Below are 8,614 nucleotides of genomic sequence, written 5' to 3'. Positions count from 1 at the left end.
CAACTCTCGTCGGGGCTCACTACAATCCATAATTCAAAAATTAGAAATATTTCAAATATTTTCAATATGCATTTAAAGTACTTCAAAACATCTCATATTTAAAATTAGTTAACTCTCAAACTTAAATACAACCCAAAAGAATATGTACTACAGTCATCTGCCATAATACAATTTAAAGTCTCCAACAGAAAATAACCTAGTACTATTCGTGAGCACTCTCGGTCTTGAACCCTGTTAAGAAAAATAAAGGAGTGGAATGAGCTAAACAACTCAGTGAGGTTCCAAAACACACAAACAGTTCTAATAAATCCAGTAAAGTAAACATAACGCACAGATGGTTCAAGGTTTCACATTAGCGCATTAAAATGAGAAATTTATCATTTTACAAAAATAAACACATATTAAAAGGATACGGTGTTCACATGAAATTATTTCGGTCAGCTGCACCTTATAACTCCAATATTTTTCCTGGTTTGTCTGACCATCGCCTTATTCCTCCAATGATAATATTCGAATATACCGAAACGGTGATTCAGGGTTTCAATCTTCCCGACCGAGTTTAGTCCTAGTTCGAGCAGGTTAACAACCAAGGGCAGGGTCCAGTTCAGCTAAAAGTTAACAACATGCGCAAATAATCAAATAAACTGGTAAACAGTAGAAATTCACGGTTAAACGGTAGAAATTTGTTATTTTAGTAGGTCGAGTGAGATAAAGTACACACTCGACTTAAAATAGTGGAAAATTACATAAGAGCAATTATAAATAACACTTAACACTTAAATACACAAGAAATATGAAGTAAATATATAGCAACCATTCAAGTCACACACATGCAGGGAAAACTCATTGTTACGTGTGATATGTCTCGATTCCTGGATAACACGCTTGATTATCCTCGAGTGCTGAGGTAAGAACCAACAAGTTTATATGGAAGTGAAAAGCAAAACCTTAGGATTTTAGCACTTAAGAAGTGAAGAAACAAGAGGTTGGTACATAATCCTTAAATGTATACTAAAGAATAAAGTGAGTCATTATAGCCTTGAATCAAGCCCTTTTCAATTTCAAAGTTCAAGAGTAAGAATGGAACCATGAGAAATCAAGTCCTAGGTCAAGAATTAAGCATAACAAATAACATCAAGGTTTCTCATTTAAATCCAAGGAAACATCAAATACAACGGAACTTGTATCCTCCATGAAATCGAGTTTAAAATGAAACCATCAATTTTAAAAGGATTCCTAAAAGTTCGTTTCTTAAGAAATCAGAAAATTTCAGCTTTATGCGATAAAATTTAAAAAATCAGATCTTGAGTTCGGTAAGTCCAAAAATTGGAAATTTTACACCGTTGGAAATTAGATCCAAAATACTAAAAGTTCCCGAAGATACTTTTCCAGGATTTCGAACAAAAAGTATTCATATTTCAGCTCAAAATTACAATTCCAAGAAGTTCGGACCGAACTAGTCTTAATTTTTCAGTAATCTTTGGAAATTCGGCAAAATTCACAGGAAGTGAATCAGCCTCTGAAATTTGTAACACAAAAAGAGTCCCATACAAAGTTTCAAATGCAATAAACGGAACTAAATTCGAAATTTTGAGCATCAAGATATAATAGTTTAAAATCGGCTGAATTTTGCAAACTGATCAGTGGGTTTCCATATTTGAAGAGCAATCTTTGGAGCATTATTTGGGCATTGAAATGGTATTAAAATTACACCAAATTTGGTACACTTAAACTTCCATATGTGGACTACTTTTCTATCAAATTTTACACAAAAATCCCACGGGAAGGTAATTAATGAAACAACCAAAGTTTGTGAAACTTTCAAAACAAATCAGCCAACTCGACCTTTCTTTCCTTTCAAAAGTTTTGTACAACGAAATTAGCCCCAACTCGCTCCATTTTTGAAACCAAAGTTCTAAAAACATTTAATGAGCAATTGATGGTTAATTGACAACAAAAGTTTCAAAATATAACATCCCAAAAAAGATTTGACCATTCGGCCAACAAAGAAGGAAAAGTTTCTAGTTTCCAGCTTTGTCATCTTTTCGAAATCAAACAATATCTAGCTCTATACAACTCTAAATTGGTAGTGGTATATGGCGTTGGAAACTAAGTTCCAAATGATACAATTTATAAGGAGACATCATTTTGAAAATCTTTTCATAAATGGGACAAAATCAAGCCACAAAACACAGCTTCCAGTTTCATTCGTATAAACAGTCAAAACAGAACAGCTAATTTTGCCGACTCACTACGGTTCACTCAAAATGAACCAATAGGAGATTTTTATACCGTTGAAAAGCTATAAATGTCTAATTTTGAATGCCATAAACGGCACTCAATTTTGACTTTTGTACAGAGAGTTACGTTCAAACGAAGACACACTATTTGAGTACCCCTGCCATACGAATTCCAGATTTGAATCTTGCCAAAACTCAAGTTTTGTGCAACCAAATGAAACGATTTTTGAAAGGCATTTTGTACACACAATATACAACATATATCACTCAGTTTAGCAGCCAAATAACTAGCAAAAGTTTGAAATGCATCAAGATAACAGCATAGCAGTTTCAACCAGTTGGGAAAGGAAAATTTCCAGATTCTTGGCCAATCTTTTCATGCAATTTTGAAGCACTAACTGCAAGAGTTTTTGGCTAGAAATTTGTCCATTTAAAACTCAACATATCAGCTCTCAAATGGGCTAAGAAAGTCATGAAAATATGGCATCAAAATAGAGTAACAAAAACTCAAAATTTCTGCCAGCACTTCTTCCTCTCCTCTCGGTTTCTCTCTTTCTTTTTCCTCTTCTAGTTTCTTTCAGTAAAACTCATCACAAACACACAAACATACATATAAACATCATGTCAACCCTCATTTAACCAAGGTGGGAGTTCATATGTCCAACTTCAACTAACCAAATCTAACCAACAACAACAAGAAGGAAGCTACAAGCTTCAAAGCCAAGAAATGAAACAAGAAAGCAAGAGTTGCGGTGGGAGATATTTATACCTTTCAAACCCAAGAAGAAACCCTTGATTTTTTGTGTGAGAAACTCCTTAAAACAGCCCCTAACCAGCCGGCCCTCTCTTCCCTTCAAGGTAGAACAAGAACCCAAGGAATTTGTGAGTTGGATGATGAAGAACAAGCAAGCTTGGAGCTAGAGAATGAAGCTTTCTTTCCTCCTTTTCTTTTCTTCTTGCTTGACTAAGACAATGAGGGAGTGAGGAGGGAGAGATGAGGGTTTTATGATTTAATTGCTTGGAGGGAAGGCATGAAAAAGATAGCTTTAAGTGTGGTGCAAAAAGTCAACCTTCAATAGTGTCGCGCTAGTGTTTCATACCACCAATTTCTCTCGGATTTGATACACTCATGCACTAATCCTCCAAGGTATTTTCTTTAACACTGTAATTATTCACACTTATTAGTCTAGTATTAAATTCTCAAATCTCCAATTAGTCGTACCGGCGCGACTTTCGGGATACTATCGACGCGCATGGGGTAAAAGTTTAATTTAAACTCGCTCATATCTAATTCTTCAATTAACTTTTCTTAGTCTACTATTAATCATCCTTAGTTCTCCAAGACTAATGTAGTCTGGGATCAAATTTACCTCGAAAAACGTGTATTCGCTATTTCTTGTTAAACAAGCCGTAAAAAAATTAAATTTGCTAACTAAACATTTTAAAATTATAAAAGGGATATTTTTGCATACAAATGGACTTGAAACGGATGAAATAAATTATTTGGGGTAAACGGGTGAATAAATAATTAAATAAGCCAGTAAAATAAAATAAAAATAAGAAAAATTTCGGATCCTCACAGATATTCATCTGTTGTATTCCATACAAAAGTTTCCATGAACCTTCTTAGTGGCTCAAGAGAGATGATGACGACAAAACTAGTTTGGGGAAAGGGATTTGTACCAATATTTGCATTTTTTTTCATGGCTGCTATGTAATACAAGGCTTCCTACATTGGACAAATTACAAAAGTGGGGTGTTTCTTTACCATCTAGTTTGTGTGTACTCTATAAAAAAGAGGATGAAAGCATAAACCATCTATTCTTTAATTGTTGTATGACAAGACCAGTATAGACTAAAGTGCAACACATGTGCGTGATATTTCGAGATTCTTACTCTTTGGATGAAAAACTTATCTAGCTTGCAACTCACTGGAAGACCAAATCATTTGTAGACCAGCTGAGGATATTAACTTTGGCTACTACTATTTATCACATTTGGAGATTCAAGAATGAAGTGATCTATCAATCAAGGCCTATTGTGTGTACTAAACTGCTAAAAACCATTAAAGAATCTATGTGTTATGTGGTTAATAGATGGTCCGATTTTCCAAGAACACAACAAAACTAGGAACTTGTAATGGAATGGGAATTGGACTAGAAATGTTTGATAGATTAGTTGTTTTGAATACTATAAATATAGTAGTATGATGAGGAATGAATGCCCATGTGTACAAGTTTAATGTAGTAATCAAATAAAATCCTTATTATTTGCTCAAAAAAAAAATCATCTCTAAGGAAAAAAAATTAGTTCAGATTACTCAAAATTAGACAGAACAAAAGAGGAAAGTAAGGAGGGCAAAGTTATGGGTTACCTTATGTATAGTCAGCTGCAATGGTGGTGGAGTTCTGAAAATTTGTTCTATTTGAAATTCATATGTAAACTACTATTGAGGAAAATCTGGTAAGAACCTGGATAAAAGAAACAAATAGCATGATGATATAAAACAAAGAATAATCAATATATGCAACCAAATCATTAAAAAGGCAAGACAGAGAAAGCAAAAAACCACTTTGCAAATCCTTAAAATATAAAAACAACTTAATGTAGATAGATCCCAAGACCATACAAACCTAAGGTTTATGTATGACCAAATCTAAATCCACAGAGACCTACTAAAAGTAAACACATCAAAAAGAAAGGAAACAAAAAGATATAAGCAAACATCCAAAAATAAAGGAAAAGGAAACTAGAAAAAAAAAGACAACCCAAAAAATCACATAATAATATGATGAGTCCACACACCTAAGTTTTATGTAGATAGAGCAATGGCCAAATCCAAATACACAGAGACCCATTAAAAGCAAATAAAGAAAGAAAACAAAAAGACATAAGCAAACATCCAAAAGAAAAGGAAAAGGAATAGAAAAACCAAAAAAAGCCACGAAAAATCACAAAATAATATAATCACATAATAATGTCACAATATAAGAGAATGAAGAAGATGTAGATACCATAGAAGAGAAGCCACAAACAGAGCCTGCAAATTTCATAGTTGATATTCCTCTACATAAATTGAATCTTAGACATGAGTTTAAGGTGCTCCACAGCCCAATCATCTTGAATAGACTCAATGAAACAGTGAAATTGAAAACCAAGTAAAATGCATGGAAATAAAAAGAAGAAAGATTTCAGCTTAAAGTCCACAATTATCCCACATATAGAAGTCTCAGGTCCATACAATCAATCACACTCGATAAAACTAATAAGAAAAGAAAATTTTGGCCAAGACAATTGCAGAATAGCAGAATTTTCAAACATAAATGAAAACAATATCCACCACATAATAAGTGATCTTGAGAAGGTAAAAGAACATAATAGTGAAGAATATATAGAAGACATCAAAGTTCACTACAACAAAAATGGCCTTTTCTGACATGTCTATAAGGACACTTACTGGTTTATGTCATTATAGCATTTTTTATTATGACACTTATTATCAACTTAATAATATATGCTCTAATTTTTTTTATTTCATCTGATATAAAAATAATAATGTATCTTTAGGCTCTCTATCATAACACTTGTGAAAATGTGAGATACATCAAGAAAAATTAAAACACAAAACGACGTGGTTTAATTTTGACGGAAGATTCTTTGTCAAAACACTTAAGTGAAATCTCAAAACTTCATTTTGCCTCCTCGTGAAATTTTGCTTCTTCTTATCTCTCTCACAAACTCTCTCTCTCTCTCTCTCTCGGCAAACTCTCTCTCAAAACTCTTGGCCAAAATTTTGCTTTCCCCGCAGAATTTTCTTACCAATTTATGCCCTCCGCCTCTCTTGGCCACTCTCCTGTCCTCTGCCTTACTGAATAATAAAGAAGCTAGGGGAAGCCCTGGCCGATCTCCCCAACATTTTTAATTTCCAAACTGGTGTCGGACGAAAATTAGGGCTCTGAGTCTGAGAGAGACCTTAGATTTAGGGCGGTATTCGCAGCATCTGCACTTATTCTTTCTTGGATTTCAGTGATCAGCGGCAAATGTCGCCTCCTCCTGGACCCTACTCCGGCACCAGCACTCTCGCCTTGGTAAACCATCCGCTAATTTTTCTCTAATTTCATTTTGTTTACTTTTGTCTGATTTTGAGTTCTTTTTGTGTAATTATTTTGTGTCAGTTGGTGATTTGGGGGTTGAGGGTGGATGTTGGGGGTTGAGGGTTTTGGGAAGGAGAAGGTAAAGAAGGTAGAGGAGGTGATGTGGTTGTGGAAGGGAGTGAAGAGGTGGAGGTGGTGGCGGTGATGGGTGGTGGAAGAGCGGCGGACGATGAGGCGGTAGAAGCTGTGGTTGTTGGCATAAGAGGAGAGGATGATGGTGGTGGTTGCTGCAGAAGTTTTGGTGGTTGAGGAGGGGATGCCGGTGGTGTTGGCATCTGAAAAAAGATTCCAAAGTAGAAGATAGTATTGATGCTGTAAAAGATTCCAAAGTGCACACGACTAAGACAACGTCGGTCCTTAGTGGTAGTTTGTTAATGTTATCCTGATGAGTGACGAGAAGCCATTGGGAGGTCTGCATCTATATTATGTACTCCTAACATCTAGCAGCAGACAAGGTATTTTTCTATTCGTGTCAGCGATAATCTATAGGCTTAAAAGAAGAATTAAAGCCAATATATGAAAGGTTTTCCTACAATGATGATGCATGACAATGACATGATCACGAATTAAATTTGTTATCAAATCGAAGTGGATAAGAAATGTAGGGAAAGAATGTTGCAATTGAGACAATGTTTGACAGAGAAAATGCATTAAAATAAAGAAAGAGATAGGCCTCTGTTATCAAGGCAAGGACTCTTTTGTAGTCTTGTTAAGTGGCTATTTGTACAAGTGTTACTAAGGTATTGGTAGGCTCTTGGATATTTTTCCTTTAGTTATGGAAGGGGTAGTTATCAAAACCTGCTTCGATCATTTTGTGACAGCTTCAATTCAACTGATTGCTGCTATCATTGGAACTCTTTAATTTAATTTATTAGCCAGCCAAAGTCAGGAGTTGGCTAATAAATTGGTTGTAAGTTTAGTTATGTGTTTGGTATGCACAAAAGTCCGCTGCTGAAATCGCAGCAGACGGAGACAGAGACAGAGAGAGAGAGGGGATTATACATATACATACATCTTTCTTGCGTATAATGTAAGTTTAATAATACCTAAAGGATGATCAAACCTAAAGCTGAAGGAGTTGTTAGAAACCTCAAAGAGAGATTTCTGAAATTATCTCTAAAATGGAAGATAAACTAACCGTGTTGGATTTGTCAAGAAAGCATGAGAATTGATTTCGACGTCAAATTGTAATATTTGAGCGATATACTCTATTTGTTTTCATATGTTAGTCATGAATTATAATTAATTACTTGCAGTCAGTCCCTTAAATGTTAGATCAGAACCAAAAAAATATGTGATGTTTTCTGATAGGGAAACATTTTGTAATGTGTGATGTTTTCTGCATCAGGTGAGGAAGGTGGATATGCTTGAAGAAGTCACTGTTATCTGGTCTGAGAAGGTTAAGGACGAATTGGTGTTGGATGGCAATGACATTGAGCTTGTTTCCCGATCTGCTGCCCTGATAAACCAAGTAAGAGACACTCTGTGCCATATTTATGATATTTGAATCTGCAAGTTTTGTTCCTTGTCACTTGTCTTTAAAATGTAGTTCATCTGGCTGAATAGCTAATATACAACCTTTTCTTATTGTGGACAGAAATGCCATGTGAAGAACAAAGATATCCGGAAGTTCCTTGATGGTATCTATGTCAGTGAGAAGAGGCAAATAGCCGAGGAGGAGTGAGAGTTAGTGGCCTACATTTCTTGATCATTTTCTTGGATTGATTCCCTTTTATCATATCAAGATGCTTGTGGGGATTTCTTAGAGATGACTTCTATTTTGAACTTAAAATAGAAGTCATGTTTTTTAGAGTATATATGCTTGCTTTTAGTGGTCTACTTTAGTGTTTTCTTATCTGTATTTAGAATGTATCAGCAGTGTTTTCAACCACTTGCTTGACGATAGCCCATTGCCTGCTAACAGGCTTCTTCATCAGTGCTTGTTGCAACCTTTTCTAGTACACACTCACTAAATGGAAAAGGATCTACAGGAGGTGGAAAGCTGAGTCGAAATGGTGAAATAGAGAAGGGGCTGTTGACGCTAATTTCCTCAGATGCTCCTGGACTTCAGGTGTTGTAACCTATATTTGGACTTTTTTTTTTTAATGATCAGTAGGTAGGTTGCAACAATATATACCAATTTCCTGGATTCCTTTTTAACTGCTTATACATTTTTTTTACATTTCAACTAGATCATTTTTGGAATTGTAATGCTTCAAC

General features: G+C 35.0%; 1 long non-coding RNA gene across 1 annotated transcript; it reads left to right on the top strand.

Annotated features, from left to right (window-relative positions):
* The first annotated feature begins 7,740 nt into the window (after positions 1-7,740).
* Positions 7,741-8,023, top strand: LOC140005793 (uncharacterized). The gene is made up of 2 exons (XR_011813364.1): positions 7,741-7,865; positions 7,992-8,023. It is a non-coding gene; the product is annotated as an uncharacterized lncRNA (long non-coding RNA).
* Positions 8,024-8,614: the final 591 nt, after the last annotated feature.

This window comes from Coffea arabica, chromosome 4e (assembly GCF_036785885.1).
Source record: "Coffea arabica cultivar ET-39 chromosome 4e, Coffea Arabica ET-39 HiFi, whole genome shotgun sequence".
In the NCBI taxonomy this organism is placed as follows: Eukaryota; Viridiplantae; Streptophyta; class Magnoliopsida; order Gentianales; family Rubiaceae; genus Coffea; species Coffea arabica.
The sequence above is the reverse complement of the archived record's forward strand: the minus strand, read 5'-3'. Positions and strand labels throughout refer to the sequence as shown.